General features: G+C 40.9%; 1 protein-coding gene across 4 annotated transcripts in view; it reads left to right on the top strand.

Annotated features, from left to right (window-relative positions):
• The first annotated feature begins 798 nt into the window (after positions 1-798).
• LOC112910072 (interferon-activable protein 203-like) overlaps positions 799-20,514 on the top strand; it is a 38,217-nt gene continuing 18,501 nt past the window's right edge. Inside the window, exons 1-3 of one of the 4 annotated variants that reach the window (XM_072759767.1) lie at positions 1,086-1,688; positions 14,599-14,699; positions 18,643-18,761. The gene's annotated coding sequence lies outside the window, so the exon portion shown is untranslated. Of the gene's footprint in view, positions 1,689-14,598; positions 14,700-18,487; positions 18,762-20,514 lie in introns of those variants that run through there. The other 3 variants (XM_072759768.1, XM_072759766.1, XM_025986320.2) reach the window with 3 other exon arrangements.

The raw sequence follows: 20,514 nt of genomic DNA, 5'->3' as shown, positions 1-20,514 counted from the left end.
TCTGTCATAAAGAATCCTGAAAACCCATAGAAGTCTGTTGCAGTCTGCAGATCCTCCTCAGTTTTCACTGACTTACTCTTGTTTTGGTGGAATCATCCAGATGGTTTCCAAATCCAGACTTCACTTCTCCTCCACCCTCGTGCAGATGAATGCAGTAAGTTTTTTCCCTTTAGATGACTTCACCTCAGATACCAAATTTAGCTGGTCTTTGAGACCCTCCCTCCTAGTCACAACCTCATCCTTCGTGAAGATCACATACTAGGTAAAAACAGTACCATCTGCCAATTCATTCCATTTATTTGACATCTCCAGATTCTCCAGGGCATAGTCTGTGCCCTTAATAGGATTTAAAAAAGAAAAAATACAAGGAAAAGTATGTAGCAGGCTTTCAACCTTCTAAAGGCTTTGTGTTTTTTTTTAAATTCTGAAAGGCTTTGTGATCACAATTATATGAGTCATTTACAGACTTTACAAGCTCGTGTTCTCTGTATAAGTGGGAATGGCAAGAGTAATACTGGACTTCACTCCTTGAAGCAAAGGATCCTGGGCATAGACAGGCGGATTAGTAGTGCACAACCCATGTGCAAATACCCTCGGAAGGATTCACATACTTGTAACGAGTTTGTCCCTTTATTAGGCCTCTGGTATGTGTGTCACGTGGCATTGAAACCAAAAGCATCTTTACGGCAGACCTTCCTCCATCCAGGAGGCCACTCAAGTACCAGTAAAGGCTGATGTCTACCTTCCCCTCCTGCCACAGGGGTCTCAGAAAGGGAAAGAGACCTGAGAGAAGTGGCTGAGTGACTCACCTCCCGCTTTGAAATCTGAGCCCCAGTGCAGGGCGGGTTGGTATCTGCTGATCCACATTTAAATCTGCTGGATTAGGAAATTTCAGTGTTGTAACTCCTTTCAGCTACAGACCATTTTTTTTTTAACGACAAAAATTTAAGAAAAAAAACTTGGCTGTAATTTTTCATTGTGACTAAGATGTTTACAGGAAGGAAACCGTTCAGTTTCTCTGGCTGAGAAATTGAAAGTTACAGACATTGAGGGGAGGAGTCTCGGATTACGTGGCCTGAAGGACCCAAGCTGGAGACAGCAGGCTCTAGTCAGGGGACTCAGGCCACTGCCCCTGGCTTGACATCTTTTTTTTTTTTTTTTTTAAGATTTATTTATTTTTTTTTTTCCATGGGAGACACAGAGAGAGGCAGAGACACAGGCAGAGGGAGAAGCAGGCTCCCTGTGGGGAGCCCGATGTGGAACTCAATCCCGGGACCCCAGGGTCATGGCCTGAGCCAAAGGCAGATGCTCAACTGCTGAGCCACCCAGGCGTCCCCCATCTTTTTTTTTTTAACGATTTTATTTATTTATTGAGAGAGAGTGTGTGAGCGAGAGAGAGGAGGCACAAGCAAGGAAGAAGCAGAGACTCCCGGCTGAACAGGGAGCTGGGCCCGGAGCTCCATCCCAGGACCCTGACACCATGACCTGAGCCGAAGACAAATGCTTGGCCAATTGAGCCACCCAGGTGCCCCTGCCGTGTCATCTTTCAAACACCTCATTTTCCTCTGCCCTTCAGGAGATTGTAACATCCTGCAGGTGCAAGTCTGAGATCTTTACTGATTTCTCTTCTGGTTACAACAATCAGTGATTCTTCTATTTCTGATGAAGTCTCAGGATCTAGACACCAGGTAGGATGTTCGCGTTGGACGGGTCCTATGACGCTCTCCACGCAGACGGACCCCTGTGCTCAGCTTGTCACCCCAGGTTCACAAGGAGGGAGAATTCAGTCTGGTTCTTGGGGTGGGGAGGGGAACCTGCATGAGCTAGCTTGTGTTCAGAAAAGTGAAAACCCCAGTGGCTTCATCCTAACCCTTCATTTACCTGGGAGCAGAAGAGACATTTGACTCTTGCATATCTTAAAATTCATTCTGCCTGCAGGAACTTCCACTAGCTGTCTCCTACCTCTCTATCAATAGGTGGCATTACACAAATCAGATGGCTGCTTGCCAGATGGTAACCCAGTGGCAAATTAACCTCGACATACGACTATTACACAAAAGGGTTTTCATCAGTGATACTGAAGGTAGTAGACACGTCTGGTTTTGCACACACACGGTGTGAGAGAATCCGTACGCCCAGGGGGAATCTGGAATTGTCTAAATATGGCTGATGTGGCCGCCGGGTCTTGCCTCTGGAATTGAGGCCTTAGGAGAATTCCTCCCACGAGGTGATGCTAAAAACACCAAAGAATGGAGAGCTATTATTCCCTGAAGCCCAAAGATCAGTCTGAGAACTAATTTGAGTGTTTGGTTAATGTGAAAGATATAGTTAATAAATGCCCAGAAGTGTGGAATATTCTATTCTTAGACTTGTTTCCTTGTAACCCGGGAAGGTTAGCAACTAAAGAATAACCTTGAGAATTCTGGGTGACCCAGTGGCTCAGGCCGACCCAGTGGCTCAGGCTCGGCTGAGACAGAACAAGACCCATCTCAGAATGATGAGATTTCAATCACGTGGTCCTTCAACATCTTAGAGTGAGAGTTCAGTACTGGTCGGAGTGGGAGAGGAGAACGTGGTGAAGATATCCAAAAATATGCTATAATTGCTGAAAAAACAGCAGAGTTTTAAAGATTCTATTTTATAGTGAAAGGGAATAAAGGGGAAAGGAGAAAAAAAAAATGAGTGGGAAATATCAGGAAGGGAGACAGAACATGAGAGACTCCCAACTCTGGGAAAAGATCTAGAGGTGGTGGAAGGGGAGGTGGGTAGGGGGTGACGGGCACTGAGGGGGGCACTTAACGGGATGAGCACTGGGCGTTATTCTATATGTTGGCAAATTGAACACCAATAAAAAATAAATTTATTTTAAAAAGATTCTATTTTAAAAAGCAAGAATGGAATGAAAATGTACTGAATTTCATCTCATTTTAAAAACAATAAGCCAGAAAAAAAGCTCAAAAACTCTTTTTCTCCAGATATTCTCCTTATTCGTATACGGAAAACTCACTACAATGCCCTCCTAAAAACCTGGATGCCATTAACAATATGCATGTGGAGATAAAATCTAAGTACGGAGAAAAAATATACATATGAGAGAAATTCAGCGATAGATATACCATCTATCAATTCTAAGGAATAGAGTGGTCATGGGTAGTTTTTATTTTCTCTTTTATACTTTCCTGTGCCATCCTAATACCATATTTTGCATGTATCGTTTTCATAATTTGGAAAAAAATAATAAACATTTTTTCCTAAAAGAGTGCTATAACGGGAGTCTAATTCATTGGTGTGTTGCTTAAAAGCGAATCATTTGTGGGCTGCAGATCAGGGTCGGGTACACAGGCTCCAAAGCAATATTTGCACTTAGACTTTGGGGGTGATCCTGACAAGGTGAGCCTGGCGTCAAGAATAGGCATGTTGAACAGACTCTGCCCCGCTCCGAGAAACCCAGCTGAGGGCACAGGTCAACACGGAAATCCTCTGTGCTTCTGTTGCCAAGGCCTGTGTGCAAGAGAAGGATTGCTTTTGCTCAAAACAATGGGTATGTATTCAGAATTGGTGTCCCTGAGGGGGCGTCACGGCCAGCGGGCTGCCGAATCAGGCGCCTTTTGGGGATTTGCAGGAAGACGCTTCTGTGTTGCACGTGATTGCAGCTCTTGTGCCGTGGAGTCACTGGCTCCATTCCTTTACTCAAGCAGTGATAGCTCAGTAGCTGTGCAACCCGATTTGCTGGTTCTCGTGCTGCGTATAAGTGGATTCCATCAGGAAGCTGCCCTAGACAAAGCCCTGCATCAGGCAAGCACTGAAGAATAATTAGTCTACTCTAGAGTGCAGTGGTAGAAAGTGGGTAACCAAAACCTGACATTTACATGTTTCTTGATCACGTATTTACTACCGGGTGTTTTGCAATTAATTATTTTGTGTTATTTCATATTCAGCCTAACTATAGATGGTTGATAGTTTTCTCCTCTTTACTCTCCCGAGAAAAACAAGGGAGAGAAATGCGAAATCATTTTCCTAAAGATACTCGGATGGTCAATGGTAGTCCTGGATTGAGAAACGGGCTGTGGTCCTGGTTTGGGGTAGGTGTGTTAGGGGGAGGGAACAGGGTGAGGTGGAAGGTGTGAAGGATGGGATGGGATGTCTCCCTCTGTGAAGGTCCAAGGCTGTTGATGTGCAACTAATCTAAGGAAAGAGGCTTTACAGATCTGCCCTTATGGTTTGGGGCCAAGGACCAGGGAAGAATAATGAGTTGTTCTCCCTTGAGCTGCTTCCTTCTGCTGGTATATCTTTCCTTCTAGTAGGCTGAGGTGCCAAGAGTAAAATATTGACTTATTTTTATCTCCTTGCCTGACATCATTCTAATAACGTTCATATTATTTTGGTCATTTTAAGAAACCAGAGTTTGCAGGAAATCAGAAGTTGCGGAATCCAATTTTTTCATCTGTGACGTGAAAATTGAAGTTTAGAGAGATTGAGTGAAATGATCAAGATCATAACATCACTCAGCTGGTTAGGAATTGGATTTCATCCTGAAATCCAATCCATGTCACCAACTGCTAAAACTTCCTCCAATTCAGACTTGATTTTTGGACTCTGAGGATTAGGATGGCGTCCATATAGAAATGATGTCTGTATTCTGAGCTGTTCTAATACTTCAAAGTCATATCACTTTATATAAACTTTCTGTAATTGGCTGCTCTGGAGTCTGAATATGATGTGATAGAAGTAAGAGAGCAAGGCTTTCTAGTGACCTGCCCCATCAATATTTTGCTTTCCTGAAGGTCATATGTATTCCCCTTTAACCTTGTAACTTCCAAACATATTGTGTCTCTAAACAAGAGATGCAAAAAATGACACTCCCTCCAAAAGAATTTGTCTCCTTGCTTCTGCTTTCACTTAAATAACTTCACTCTTTAATGCTGTGGCCCTATTGTATCTTATATTTTTGCACTTTGCCATATACTGCAACTCATCCTTGAGACCAACATAAAACAAAGGAGAAGCTCAAACTTTCCTTCCAGATTTGAAGGATCATCTTTCAATCAGAGTGTATACCTCAATTTATTAATTCATTAATTTGCTGTCAAGAAAAATGCGTATCTCCCTCATTAGAGCGTACACTCTCCAAAACTTGGATTTGTTTTCCACTCCCTGTTTTATCACCAGAACCTTCCTGTTGCCTCGTAGAAGCTCAATGCGTATTTACTGAAAGGACGCATAGATGGAAGGACGGATGACATGCTGGCTCCTCACCCAGACCACATAACGCAGCTGTATAATCTGGCTATGGTGCCCCAGGTCGATGGCCAAGTTAGATCTCATCACGAAAAGCCAAATTCCAGTCGTGATTTTTAAAATACCAAGATGGTCATGGTCAGTTATTTTGAAATACTCTTGGGCAGCAGAAGGCGAAGAGTTATTGGATGTTGTTTCTGGTAGAAATGAGTAGCTCTGGGCTGGGCAGCCCGGGTGGCTCAGTGGTTCAGTGCTGCGTTCGGCCCAGGGCGTGATCCTGGGGCCCCGGGATCGAGTCCCACGTCGGGCTCCCTGCATGGAGCCTGCTTCTCCCTCTGCCTGTGTCTCTGCCTCTCTCTCTCTCTCTCATGAATAAATAAATAAAATCTTTGGAAAAAAAAAAAAAAGAAACAAGTAGCTCTGGACTAAAAGGAACAAGACATCTGTGAATTTACTGAAAGGGATGATTTAATTAGTAGGGCTGAGAGTAGAGTGAGCTGTCTTATGGGGCACAGGGTTCTCTGTCACTCCGTCTCAGAGAGTAGAAAGTGGTAGGTTCTGTGCTGGGGGAGCATGAGAGATCCCTGCCCTGGACAGGAGGGGGACTAGCGCCACAGGTAAGTTAGTCCCATGAAGCAGGTGTGTCAGGAGGCGTGCGGATCACATGTCCCTTCCACGCTGGTGGCACGGGAGAGACACGGGCTCCAGAGACAGGGGGAGTCACCGCACCGTGACACCCAGCAAGGCTGCCACCGTACCCCACACCCAGGGGTACCAAGGAGGCATCGGCGGTCCCGAGGATCTCACTTTCCTTAACAAGCAGGTGCACATTTCTACGTATCATCCCAGTTTCATTTTCAACCTTCTGCTTTAATCGTGCGGAGCTCTCTCAGGCCCTGATCACGTCTCCTCTCAGGAGGCTTTCAGGGTCCTCCTCTTCTTCGTCTCTCTTCCTGTGCAAGTCGGGCCCGAGCACGGATCATCAGCTCTGTGCCCATTCACGGTCTGCCCAGGTCTCCTCTACCTTCCCTGGGGTGAGGTCGTGGGGAGTGTGGACGGGCAGCGGTCGGGCAGAGAGAACATTACACAAAGGATGGAGGGCGATGGGCAACAGAACAAAGCCCGGTTTCCTGCCAGAGTAGTTCAGGGCAGAACAGGTAAACATTCCCCTCCAGAGGAGGCCTAAGGGTGACCTAGGAAGCCGTGGTCAAGTCATAAAGAAATGTATTTAGCTTCCAGGAGGGGCTGATGGTAATTTTGTGCCGTTATGTGTAATTACTGCCACCCTGAGACCATCTCTAAGAGCTACAACTACTCACTCAATACAACGCAAGATGCAATTGGTCCCTCCTCTAAAGTGCCTTAGCTATTGGCGTGGCAGTCCATGCACGCACGGCACTATGAGCTTATCTCATCACTCATATGGTTATTTAGCCTTCATGGAAATCACCAGAGAGAATCTATGTTATTCATGTCATACACAGACATACACACGTGCTCGTGCACACACACACACACACACACACCGCACTAAATAAATGTTTACTGTAATTTAGAATTGAACTCAGAATCTTAAATTTGTTACATTTGTCACTGACTGAAGAAAAAGACCATACTAGGAAATATTTCTTCCACAAACTTTCTACCATCTTGCATGTCAATATTTTTGCTTGTTTGTTTCTTTTCCTTTTGACACTCATGAGGTGATATTAAACATTTTAAGAATACAGAAACATTTATTTGGGTGCATAAGAGCTTCTTCTCCTGGGCCAAAGACCCTTAAGCTCTAACCTGAAACTAAAAGGAAACACAGTTCTGAAGTCAAACCTCTCTATCATTTATCAATGATAAATCTAATCAATGATTTATCTCTATCATTTATCAGTGATAAATTTATCAAATTATTTTCCTCTTCTCAAAGTTCCAATTCATTTTGTCTTTATTGCTGGTTTAGTAAATTATTTTTTTTTTAGTAAGTGGTGGAAAGAATCCTGCCCCCCCCCATTAGATATTTATGGTGGGTTGGAAGTTCAGTATTACCAACAGTAAAAAATCTCATCTCCAATTTTAGAATAAAACAATATCAGGGAAGGTCTTGAGAGCAAAAAAGAAGTACAAAAATAAAGCAAAGGGTTTCTCATTCCAGCAAGGATCATCAGAGAAGCCTTTGTAGACGTTGGTCTACATTAGAGGAAATGATCAAACAAAGAATGGGAAGAGCAGAGATAAAGGCAGAAAGGTGGGAAAATATGCCTTGTCCATTCAATCCGGGGTCAGAGGACAGGAGCTCAGGTAAGCCAGACGCTGTGGGCCTTCGTCTTTCCCTGCGTCAGGCTATGAAGATGAGGTTAAAGGGGCCAGTTTCAGGCATACGCAGGACACAACTGAGCACTCTCTTCTCCTGCCCCAACATCGAGTCTCACTTTTATTCCACTCAGAGTAGAGAGAGGGCTACAGATGCCCTTTCTGCCACCAGAATTGTTTACATTTTAAGGTACTGTTTGGAGGCAAAAGAAAGAATACAAGAAGTCAAAACCAAGACGCAAGCGCCAGGGGAGAAGGGCTAAGTGGGAGAAGCGTTCAAGTTGGAGAGGGAAGAAGGTCACCTTACAACTTAAATGAATTCCCACTTGCCGCAACTTCTCATCCTAATGTGTCCTAATGTTTCCTCATCCTAATGTGTGATTTAATCTTCCTGTAGCCATATTATGTAATACAGCCACATTTTGTAGAAGAGTAAGAACACTGTAAAACAGAGAATAGTACAGAAAAGATAGATGGCGTAGGGCAACGCAAATGGCACACTATCAAGTGCGAAGTAGTAGATAATCACCCCCTCCTCTGCTTTTCACTGAGAATAACAGGCCAGAGGTCAAAGCTTATATACGAAATTCATAGTTTCATACAAGTGGGAGCTGTGTAGGCAAACATTAGTTTTCAAAAAAAGGTGAAAGAAAATGGGACAGGCTTTGGAAAAACTACATTCCTGTGGTTGTACACATAAATTTCAGCTGACACCAAAAGTATGAGGATCTCATACTTGCACTAATATTTTCGGTGAAGAATTTTATTAAGAGATATTAAGGACATGTAGGCTTACCTTCATACAGCCTTTATTTTTTTTTCTTTCAAGATTTTATTTAAATTCTAGTTAGTCAACATATAGCGTGGTATTAGTTTCAGCCGTAGAATTTAGTGATTCATCACTTACGTACAGCACCCTGTCTCATCACGAGTTCCCTCCTTAATGCCCGTCACCCGTTTACTTCAATCTCCACATCCCCTCCAGCAACTCTCAGTTCAGTTCCTAGACTTAATAGTCTCTTAGAGTTTTCCTCCTGCTCTGTTTTTATCTTTTTAAAAATTTTTCCTTCCCTTCCCCTTATGTTCATCTGTTTTGTTTATTTAATTCTACGTATGAGTGAAATCATATGGCATTTGTCTTTCTCTGACTGACTTATTTCGCTCAGCATAATACCCTCTAGTACCATCTATGTTGTTGCAAATGATAAGATTTCATTCTTTCTGATGGCTGAGTAATATTCCATTGTATATACACCACATCTTCTTTATCCACTCATCTGTCGGTGGACATCTGGGCTCTCTCCAGAGTTTGGCTATTGTGGACACTGGTGCTATAAACACTGGGGTGCAGGTGGCCCTTCAAATCACTACATTTGTATCCTTTGGATAAATACCTAGTAGTGCAATTGCTGGGTCATAGAGCAGCTCTATTTGAAACTTTTTGAGGAACCTCCACACTGTTTTCAGAGTGGCCACACCAGCTTGCATTCCCAACCCACAGTATAAAAGGGCTGGTTCCCCTTTTTCCACATCCTCACCAACTTCTGTTATTTCCAGAGTTGCTAATCCTAGCCATTCTGACAGGTGTGAGGTGGTATCTCATTGTGGTTTTGATTTGTATTTCCCTGACGATGAGTGATGTTGAACATCTTTTAATGTGTTTGTTGGCCATTGGCATGTCATCTTTGGAGAAATGTCTGTTTATGCCTTCTGCCCTTTTCTTCACTGGATTTTGTATTTTTTGAGTGTTTAGTTTAAGAAGTTCTTAATAGGTTTTAGATACTAGCCCTTTATCCAATATATCACTTGCAAATATCTTTCTCATTTTGCTGGTTAACTTTAGATTTGTTTCCTTTGCTGTGCAGAAGCTTTTAATCTTGATGAAGTCCCAGTAGTTCATTTTTTGCTTCCATGTCCCTTGCCTCTGTTGACATTCTAGTAAGAAGTAGCTGTAGCCGAGGTCAAAGAGGTTGCTGTGTTTTCCTTTAGGATTTTGATGGATTTCATGTACGTAACTTGTGCTAAGTGATAGAAGATGTGTAGACATGAGCAGTGTAAGGAAGTACCCTACTTGGTGGTCAAAAGCAAGGGCTCTGGAGCAAGATGGACCTGGCTTGAATCTGGCTCCATCAATCATTAGTTGTGCTCTGTTGGGAAAAGAGCTTAAACACACTTCTCTCACATGGAGAAAGTCTCTCCCTCACCAGGTTGATTTGAAAGATAAGTGAGATAATATATACACATTACTTATCACAGTCTTGGTGTCTCGTGAAAGATCAATGCACCGTAGTATTGTTCTTGGCAAAGTGAAGAAATAGAAGCTATTGATAGAGGAAACATCATGTGCAAATGCTTGAAGCATTAGGTGGCATGAATAGTTCTGTACAATAGAAATTTGACATATGTGAGAGGATATGGGGAAATTAGGCTGCAGAGGGAAAAATGTGTTTGATAGTAATCTACTTTATGTCAGAAAGAAAGAAATTGGGTCTTCATTGTAAGAAGTGTATAAATAATTGAGAGGTGTTATATAAAAGAAATTATTTTAGGGGCGCCTGGATGGCAGAGTCAGTTAAACGTTGAATTCTTGATTTTGGCTCAGGTAGTGATCTCAGGGTACTGGAATCGAGCTCTGCATTGAACTCCACACTCAGCACAGACTCTGCATGAGATTATCTCTGTCTCTGCTCCTCCCCTTCATGTTCTCTCTCTCTTCCTCTCCCTCTCTCTCTCAAGTAAATAAATAAATCTTTAAAAAAGAAAGAAAGAAAGAAAGAAAGAAAGAAAGAAAGAAAGAAAGAAAGAAAGAAAGAAAGAAAGAAATTATTCTGACATATTAGTAAAAAAGTATTCTAGCAAAGAGACGCCACGTTTGAAGGCAGGAACCATGACTTGGAAGTGACGGCAACATGGTGGGCTGTCCTCATTCCACAGGTATAAAGAGCTAACTGTTAAGTATTTAGAGACTTTACACACAGGTGGACAAATATTGGGCATCATGAAATCAACCTGTAGTATTTACACTGTGGAAACTGGCAAATGCTCTTAAAATTAAAGAGCTGGTTTATCAGCACAGCTCAGTAGGCAATTTCAGAAATCCAGATAAGAAAAAGAGGAGACTTGGATTGATATATTCTAAAAAAGAAAGAAAGAAAGAAGAAAGAAAAAGACTCAGATGCCTAGGTGGCTCAGGGGTTGAGCATCTGCCTTCGGCTCAGGACGTAATCCCGGGGTCCCGGAATCGAGTCCCACATCGGGCTTCCCGTGAGGAGCCTGCTTCTCCCTCTGCCTGTGTCTCTGCCTCTGTGTGTGTGTGTCTCTCATGAATGAATAAATAAAATCTTTTAAAAGAAAAAAGTCTCTTTAAAGGTAGTCCTCAAGTATTTGCGACTACTTAAGTGATAGTGTTGAGAAAGATAAGATATTCAGAGGTTGTTATCCACTCTTATACTTGGAGATTTTAATGCTCTCCACCAGCACCTGACAGATCCAGCAAGCACAAAATAAGTAAGGATATGGTTGAAACAAACAGCACCCTTGATCCCTAGATCGAATAGACATCTAAGAATATTTCATCCAACAACAGAGAATATACATTCTCTCAAGCTCACATGGAACATTCTCCAAGACAGATCTCATCCTGGACCAAAAAACACTCTTAAACAAATTTAAAAGAAGAGAAATCATACAATGCCTGCCTTGCAGAGCACAGTAGAATTAAACTAGAAATCCATAATGCAAAAAGAGGTTGAAAGTATCAATAGCATATGTAGAAGGTAAACATAAGACTTCTAAATAACATATGGGTCAAAGAAGAAGTTTCAAGAGAAAACTGAAAATATTTAGAACTAAATGAAAATATGACATGTTAAAATATGTTGAAGCAACAAAAGCAGTATTGGGAAGGGGAATCTGTGAATTATTAAAGAAAAATGATCTGGGGCACCTTTGGGGCTCAGTGATTGAATGTCTGCCTTTGGCTCAAGTCATGACCCCAGGGCCTTGGGACTGAGCCCCACATCAGGCTCTCTGCTTAGTGGGGAGCCTGCTTCTCCCTCTCCTCCCTGCTTATGCACTCTCTCTCTCTCTCTTTCTGAGATAAGCCAAGTCTTAAAAAGAAGAAAGAAAAATGATCTAAAATTAATACTCTCAGCTTCTACCTTAAGAAACTAGAAGAGCAAATTAAATGCAAACGGAACAAAAGAAAAGACATAAAAACTAGAGTAGAAATCAATGAAATTGAAAACAAGAAATCAAAGAATTAAAAAGCTGGTTCTTTGAAAAAAGGTTAATAAAACTAATAAATCCCTAGGCAGTTAAGCCAAGAAAAAAAGAGAGAAGACACAAATTACTGACACCGGAAATGACCGAGGGGCCAAACTACTGATCCTATGGGAATTAAAAGAATAATAAAGGGGATCCCTGGGTGGCACAGCGGTTTAGCGCCTGCCTTTGGCCCAGGGCGCGATCCTGGAGACCCGGGATCGAATCCCACATCAGGCTCCCGGTGCATGGAGCCTGCTTCTCCCTCTGCCTGTGTCTCTGCCTCTCTCTCTCTCTCTCTCTCTGTGTGACTATCATAAATAAAAATAAAAATTAAAAAAAAGAATAAAGGAATTTTTATGAACAGCTGTGTGTCCACAAATTTGATAACCCAGATGAATAGAACAATTGCTTCAAAGACACAACCTATCAGCACTCACACAAGATGAAGTAGGTAATCTGAATAGGTTCATATTACTTAAAGAAACTGAATTAGTAATAATCTTCCAAAACAAAAGCACCAAGTCCAAGTGGTTTCAATGGTGAATTCTCCTTTCCTAAGGAGGCAATTTTTACCAATTCTCCATGATCTCTTGAAGAAAACTGTAGCAGAAGGCGCACTTTCTAACTCAGTGTCTTTCTAACTCTCTGTCTTTTGTCTTCTGCCATTTGAAAATTATAGCACCTGTTGCCCGTAGGGAGGTAGGGAGGGAGGATGGAATGAAGGGAGTATGGGAGATTTTTAAGGGAGAGGAAATATTCTGTGTAATATTGTAGTGGTGGATACATGTCTGCAGAGAGATGTATACACATATATATCAGTTTTTGCTGCATGCGTTTTAATGTTCTCTCAGTTGCACGCATATTTAGAACTGTTTTGTCTTGGGGCACCTCGGTGGCTCAGTCTGTTAAGTCTCTGCCTTCAGCTCAGGTCAAGATCTTGGGGTCCTGGGATCAAGCGCCACGTCAGGCTCCCTCATTGGGGAGTCTGCTTCTCTGTCTCCCCCACTCTCTGGTTGCACTCTCCCTCTTTCATGCTATCTCCCAAATAAATAAAAATATTGTTAAAAAAAAGAACAGTTTTGTCTTTATGAATAATTTACCCCTCTATCATTAAGTAACGACCATCTGTAACCTGGAAAATTCTCATTGTTCTGAAATCACTTCATCAGAATTCAACGTGGCTGCTCCATTTTGGTTTTATCAGTATTAGGTGTATCAGTGTCTATTCTTTTGCTTTTAACCTGAATCTTTACCTTTAAAGTGAATTTCCTATACAAAATGTAGAGTTGGGTTCTCATTTAATTAATGTATTTAGACCATCAGCATTTAAGGTGATTATTGACAGGCTTAGATTGATAACTACCATTGTTTGCCATTGTTTTCTATTCCTTGCATTTGTTCTTTGTTTCTTTGCCCCTATTTTTTTTTCTACCTCCCTTGATTTTAACTAATCCTTTTATATGACTTAGTTTTCCTTCCTTCCTTTCTTAGCATTTCAACTATACTTATAACATTTTCAGTCATTTTTTGGGAGTTTCCAGAATGGTTTTAAGCCATCTAGATCTGCCTTCGGACAACACTCAATTGCTTCCCATATAATGCTGTTAACTCACAGCAGAGCATCCACTAGCTCTCCATCCCACCTTTATAGCACCTGTGCTGGTGACTCGCTATCTGTGCACTACAGGGCCAACTACGTTGTTGCCATGATCACTTGAAACAGGCAGTTATCTTTTAGATCAATTAAGAATCAGAAAAGCAAAATATTTCACTTTTATTTATTCCTCTCCGAAGCTCTTTCCTTCTTCATGGAGGTCTGAATTTCTGACCCCTACCATTTTTCTTCCCCTTGAAGAACTTAACATTTCATTTCTTATAGGGCAGGTCTGTGGACAACAAATTCCCTCAGGTTTCGTTTGGCAAGAAAGCCTTTATTTCTCCTTCACTTTTGAAGGATAATATTTGAGGATACAGAATTCTAGATTGATATGCTTTTTATCTTCAACATGTTAAATATTTCACTTCACTCTCTTTATGCAACATTTCTGACAAGAAGGCCATGACATTCTTATCTTTGTCCCTCTGTAGAGAGGGTGCTGTATTTTCCTTTGACTACTTTCATGATTTTCTCTGTCTTTTGTCTTCTGCCATTTGAAAATAACATGCCTAGTAGTGAATTTTTGGTATTTGTCATTTCTGACCTTGTCTGAACGTCCTGTATCTGTGGTTCTGTGTCTGCCATTAAGCTTAGAGACTAAAAAAAAAAAAAAAAAAAAAAAAGCTTAGAGACTGCTTTGCCATTCTTCTTTCAAATATTTTTCCTGCTCCAGTGCCTTTTTCTTTACCTTTTAGATTTCCTATTATGAATATGCTGCATCTTATAATATTATGCCACAGATATTGGACATCCCAGTTTTTTTCTTTGCATTTTAGTGTAAGAAGTTTCAGCTGGCCTATTTAAGCTCAGTGGTCCTTTCCTTGGTTGTGTCCACTTTACTGAATACTTATCTTCTCTGTCACAACATTTTTTATATCTTGAATTTCCTTTTGATTCTTTCTTAGAGTTTCCATCTTTCTGTTTATAGTACCCACCTGTGCTTGCATGCGCTTTGCTTTTTCCATGGGCGATGGGCTAACTTGTGTCCCCCACCCCTCACATTCATATGTTGAAGCCCTAACAGGCAGTACCTTAGAATGTATTTGTAAATAGATCCCTTAAAGAGGTGATTAAGGTTACATGACATCATGGGTGGGTCCCTAACCCAGTTTCATGAGTGTTCTTTTATGTAGAGAACATGTGGACACACAAAGAGACGTTCAGAGTACAAGGACAGAGGAACAACCCTGTGAAGAGGATGGCCATGCACGTGTCAAGGAGAGAATCCCCTGAGGTAACCAACCCTGCTGGTACCCTGATCTTGGACTCTGGCCTCCAGAACTGTGAAAAAATAAATTTCTGCTGTTTAACCCATGTGTGAGATTTTTTTCATGGCATGCCTAGAAGTGAATACAAGCCCTTGCCATATTAACCATAGTTATTTTAGTTTCTCTGCCTGATAATTTCAACATCAATGTCACATCTGAGTCTGGCTCTGATGCTGTTTTTTTCTTCTCAGACTGTTTGTCCTTGTCCTTTGACATGCCCCGTAATGTTTTGTTGAAAGCAGGACATGTTTTATTAGGTAATAGGAATGAAGTAAACACACCTTTAGTGTTAGACTGTGCTTAATGTTTGCTCCAGCTGCACATGGCAGAGGCTTCAAGCACTCTAGTCTCCTTCCACCTCCCCTCTGGCCTTCAGGCTTCCCTGCATAACCTTCCTCAGAGACAGTCTGTCTAGGGAGGCTGCTCATTGTGTCCAATATGGAGATGATGGAAATGACCACTTTCTGGAATGCAAGGTGACACTGCAGATCCTACAGATATTTAAAAGATAACAAAAAGAATACTTGAACAACTTTAGGCCAGTAGATTTGGTTACTTAGATCCAATGGACAAAATTCCTGTGAAACACAGCTTACTGAAACTGCCTCATAAAGATACAGAACATCTAAATATCCCTATATCTATGCAAGGAAATTTATTTGTAATAAAAATATTTTCACAATATAAGTTCTGGGAATAAACACTTGATGAATTCTATCAAACGGTGAAGGAGGAAGCATTACTAATCCTAAACACAATGCTTTTAGAAATGCCAACATCGCCATCATACCAAAAGATCAAACAAAAAGAAAAATAAAGGTCAATGTCTCTCTAAAAGTAAATGTTCAGTATTTTTAAATACTGAAAAAGGAATCTGGCAATATGTAATAAGTGATAGTTATCCTGGGATCATGTGCTTCATCTCAGGGATACAAGACTGATTCCATGAGTAAACTTCAGTCACACTTCATATTCTGCTTCTTCTTTCTTCTTTCTTCTTCTTCTTCTTCTTCTTCTTCTTCTTCTTCTTCTTCTTCTTCTTCTTCTTCTTCTTCTTCTTCTTTTCTTCTTCTTCTTTTCTTCTTTTCTTTTCTTCTTCTTCTTCTTCTTTTCTTCTTTTCTTCTTCTTTTCTTCTTCTTCTTTTCTTCTTCTTTTCTTCTTCTTTTCTTTTCTTCTTCTTCTTCTTCTTCTTCTTCTTCTTCTTCTTCTTCTTCTTTTCTTCTTCTTTTCTTTTCTTTTCTTCTTCTTCTCCTTCTTCTTCTTCTTCTTCTTCTTCTTCTTCTTCTTCTTCTTCTTCTTCTTCTTCTTCTTCTTCTTCATCATCATCATCATTCTCCTTGGAAGGGGAAGTCGACTTCCCTGAGAAACCATGCTATCTTGGTGACGGGTGGTTCCGTGAATTTGTAAATCAAGCCAGCTAAGGCTCCCACAGCAGCAGGTTTTATTCTAGCTCTTGAGGATAAGGATTTTGCCACTCTCCCTGGATTCCTTTGCTAGAGCTGCCCTGACAAAATACACAGACTGGCTTACACAGCAGAAATCTATTTTCCTAGTGTTCTTGAGACTTGACGTCCAAGATCAAAGTGTTGAGATGCTTGCCTTCTCCTGAGACCTCTGTTCCAGCTTGCTGGTGGCCACCCTTTCACTGTGCCCTTGCGTGGTCTTCATCTGGATGTGCACATCCTGGTCTCTGGGTATGTTAAAATCTCTTTTTAGAAAAGCACCAGTCACATTGGATGAATGTCCCTCCCTTATGACATTATCTTAACTTCTTTCCTCTTTGAGGTCGAGTCTCCAACCTTGTATAGTCACAGCAGGGGTTAGGGCTTCAACGTATGAATTTATGGGAACATAACATCGTTCAGCCCTGAGACACAAACTTTCTGTTTCTTTCCCAGAAACACAAACTTTATCACTAAGTCTTTCTCCACGGGCCCAAATGTAGGTTTGAAAAGGCCTGATCGTGGTTTCCCGATGTGATTGCTATTTTACTTACTCCTGCCTTTTTCCTTAGATTCTCTCTGCTATCTCCTAGATGATGGCTTAGGGTGCAGATTGACAAACGTTTCTTCTGCAAAGAGCCATAGAGTGAAACCTTAGGCTCTGTGGCTAGTCAGGTCTACAGTTGCACCATGAAGGCAGACAGAGATAATGCATAATTAAATGAGCATATCTGTATTCCAATAAAACTTTATTCACAAAAACAGTGTATTGCTTTGACCCATAGGACATCAATCCAGTGGGGACTCTTCCTGACTTTTGACCATGTGAATTAATACTTCAGATAATAAAAAGTCGTATAAATTTATCCCTTTTTCTCTATATCAAGAGTTCTTAAATGTTCTCTACTAGTGAGTTTTCTGCATGACAGCACATATCACCAATTGGCTACTACCTGGAAGTCAGGAAAAATGCACATTTTTTTTTTAGCATTTCTTTGTTTCATCTATTAAAATTCCAACTGTACTGTATGAATGATGGAGCATCATTCTGAACTGTCCTTATTGGTAACAGTACTCTGTGTGTTACATGCTGGAGCCCCAACCAAGGACATTATCCCACATGAACTGATTATAAGAAAAGGAACAGAAAAATATCCTGATGTGGTCATTTTCCCCCATGTGTCCTCTACTTTCTAATCTCTGAGATGGGGCACTTTCTGACCTCCCGAATGTGCGTCCCCACCCATTACCATAAGACCAGCTCCATACATTCATAAAAACTGCAACACACATCTTGAGAAGAGGAGTGAACACCCACAGATGTTTGTGAACATGCCACCAGATTCCCCTCGCTTTCCCACGTCTTTCTCATGCTTTGGTGGTTTTCAGATGGTCCCAAATCTAGACTTCAGCTACTCAATTCACAACTATAGTTTGAATTAAAATAACCAGCTTTCTTCTCTTTAGATGACCTCACATCACCCACCAACACCAGCTGTCCTTTGGGATCCCTTTCCAGCCATAGCTTCATCCTACTTGCAAATCAGCTGGTGGGTTATAACCCTCATGTCAGCTGACTGGTGCCATTTATTTGACATGTCAGGGTTCATGGTACTCTGGAATGCATCCACTGTCCTTCACAGAAAAAACACTGCAGAAGGAAAGGTTTATCAAGCCCCCCTCGGTTTAGAGTTTCAGTGTTCTTCCAGAATTTGCAAAGGCTTATGCTGTCATGATATGTCCTTACTACCCGCCTGTGTTTTTTCCATAAATAATGCATTCATGAATAATGAGTGATCAGTGAGGTAAAATAGCCAAGTCATAGTTGGGAGGGCGACTTCCTTGCTATATATCTAAGGAAAGATTCGCCTACTTGTAATGACCTCCCACTTCTATCAAACTCCAGGTGTGTCAGTTTTTAACTGGGTGAATGCTTCAGGCACTATTTAAACCAAGAGTGATTTCATAGCTGACCCACCCTCTTCTGAGGGGTACAGTCAAGTGCCAGTAGAGAAGAGGACTCTTCCAACATCTCCTCCTACCATTCTGAGAACAGGAAGTGAGGGATAAGCAGCCCAGTGACTCATCTTATTTCTCTAACATTTGAGCATCATTCAAGGGAATATAGGTTTCTAATGACCCACAGGTAAGTCCCCTGGAGTTCTAATGCTGAAACTCCGTCTACTGACATTTATAGTAAAAAAAAAAAAAACACTTAATTACATCTTTGCTATGATCTCTCATTCAATTAAGTACTTGAAGGAAGGAAATTGCTTATTTTCTCTGACTAAGGAAACTGAAAGCTAAGAACACTGAGAGGGAGGAGTCTCAAAATTGTTTCGCAACTTTTCTCCGGAGGACAGTGTGGTGTGGAGGAAGCAGCACTAGTCAAGTTTTGAGTGACTCTCATCAGTGCCATCTGCACTTGTTATCTTTCAAAATACTTCTTTTTCCTGTGCCCTTCAGGAGATTATAACATCCTGCTATTCAGTCTCGGAGGACTTTGCTGAGTGTTCTTCCTCCATAAGCAGTGATTCCAGCATCTCTGACCTCAAGATCTGTACTTGGTGGAGAACTTCAGCAAGGTGAGGCCTGTGGGCTTTCTGTAGATAGCTGTGGGCACCTGCTGGCTGAACACAAAACAACTAGGGGGGGTTCGGTTATGAAGAATTGGGGGGCAGGAGCTGGTATCAACTCTAGTCAGAGACGAGAAAATATTAGTAGCTTGATTCTAATCCTTTACTACTTAGGCAAACAACAGACATCCTTATTACAGCACATCTGACTCCTGAACAAAGGGAGATGCATTCTGAGTACAGAAGATGTAAAAATTTATTCCCCAGGTTATTATGAGTGATAGTTCAAAAAAAAGGGTTTGGTTTCCTTTCTCTAAATGGTGCACTGGAAATTCTTGGTGGCCATAGTGGAGTTCTGGGCAGAAGTCAAGTTAGGGGCATGAGGAAGGTATCAGAACATAATATTAAGTTAAAAAAAAAACACACATCTGGATTTAAAGCTGCATTGTATGGTATTATCATGATTTTAGAAAACACGCATACATGCACACATACCCGCAGAGCAGAAAAACTTTCACTTCCCCAGGCAGAGCTACACAAAAATATGGCCTCTTTGCCTCTCTTCAGACAGTTTAATTTTTATATTATACTCTAGTCTACACTGCCAAAGCTGTTCCTTCAGTTCTTTTTAGTATTACTGTCTGCCTTCCTGAATATTGCTGATTTTTTTTTCTAGTGGCAAAGTACAGGGGGGAGGCAGGAAGCCAACAGACTACAAACTACAAACAGACTTTCAGAATAATTGAGTGATTTTCTGTAGGGCCTGTTATAATAACACTTCATATGTGCTTGATTAGAGTGAGAGATTTTTAATGCTGATTTCAGAATTTTTTGTATGTTAAACCTTGTTAATTATGTTTATTAATAATGTTAGTCCTTTTCCAAAATCTGATTTTTTTTATCATGTTTATTTAGGAATTAAGACACAAGCCGAAATCTCCTACCACAAAAATTGTGAGGTTTTTGCTCTATAGTTCTCTCAAATTTATATATACAATAATATAATGTATATCATGTATGTAATTATGTACATACGTACACACATATATGTAAAATGTGTGTGGATGTGTGAAGAGGACTACACTATGCAATACTATGAATATGACTTTTATAATATGTAAATCACGTTATAAAATATGACAAATATTTATACCAGTATAAATGACTATAGAGTAACTATAATAGATATTTGCCATTAGCAGGTAAATACATAATCACAACTGTTTTGTTTCCCGAGAAGGTCAAAGGTCAGCCTCTGTCATTGTGTTGAATTCTGGTGATGCTTTTTATCTTCAGGTCTGTTTACAGCAATGATAGTATAGATAAACCGGTTTTCTTTTAGTTACTCTTTGTATGGTAAAATATTTTTCTTTTATTTTCCCACCTTTAAATGATCTCTGTTAACAATATATTGGCAGATTTCAAGCTTTTTTGCAAAAAAGATTGTAAGCTTTTTTTCCATAAATGCACTTTGACCAAACTTGTCACTTATCTGGTTAGGCCATTTATGTATATGCTGATGATCAGCATATATGATTTTGCTTGTTATCCTCAATTTCACTTATGACACTTCTATATTCTCCTTTCTTGTACTTCTGTTTTTGCTTACTCCTTTATCGTACCCTTGAAGACACTTTTTTTGGTCCTTCAGTGACCTGCCGTATTTTCCTCCCTCCCTCCACCATGTTGATGTGCTCCCTGTCTCTCTTGTCTTCACTCAGCGCTGTATTTATGTGGAAGACATAGGCACAGAGGACCAAGT

Source organism: Vulpes vulpes, chromosome 5, assembly GCF_048418805.1.
Source record: "Vulpes vulpes isolate BD-2025 chromosome 5, VulVul3, whole genome shotgun sequence".
NCBI classification, from domain to species: domain Eukaryota; kingdom Metazoa; phylum Chordata; class Mammalia; order Carnivora; family Canidae; genus Vulpes; species Vulpes vulpes.
The sequence above is the reverse complement of the archived record's forward strand: the minus strand, read 5'-3'. Positions and strand labels throughout refer to the sequence as shown.